This window comes from Bison bison, unplaced genomic scaffold (assembly GCF_000754665.1).
Source record: "Bison bison bison isolate TAMUID 2011002044 unplaced genomic scaffold, Bison_UMD1.0 scf7180017864331, whole genome shotgun sequence".
Classification (NCBI taxonomy): Eukaryota; Metazoa; Chordata; class Mammalia; order Artiodactyla; family Bovidae; genus Bison; species Bison bison.
This window is the reverse complement of record NW_011494903.1, coordinates 3,325,563-3,325,809: the sequence shown is the minus strand read 5'-3', so window position 1 is coordinate 3,325,809 and position 247 is coordinate 3,325,563. Positions and strand designations below refer to the sequence as shown.

At 40.1% G+C, this 247-nt stretch overlaps 1 protein-coding gene across 1 annotated transcript in view; it reads right to left on the bottom strand.

Moving 5' to 3' along the window:
- DAB2 (Dab, mitogen-responsive phosphoprotein, homolog 2 (Drosophila)) overlaps window positions 1–247 on the bottom strand; it is a 211,717-nt gene that overhangs the window by 110,043 nt on the left and 101,427 nt on the right. The gene's annotated exons all lie outside the window — the stretch shown is intronic.

The window sequence follows — 247 nt, the reverse complement described above, 5'->3', positions numbered from 1 at the left end:
ATTGAAAAAGCAAGAGAGTTCCAGAAAAGCATCTATTTCTGCTTTATTGACTATACCAAAGCCTTTGACTGTGTGGATCACAATAAACTGTGGAAAATTCTGAAAGAGATGGGAATGCCAGACCACCTGACCTGCCTCTTGAGAAATTTGTATGCAGGTTAGGAAGCAACATTTAGAACTGGACATGGAACAACAGACTGGTTCCAAATAGGAAAAGGAGTATGTCAAGGCTGTATATTGTCACCCT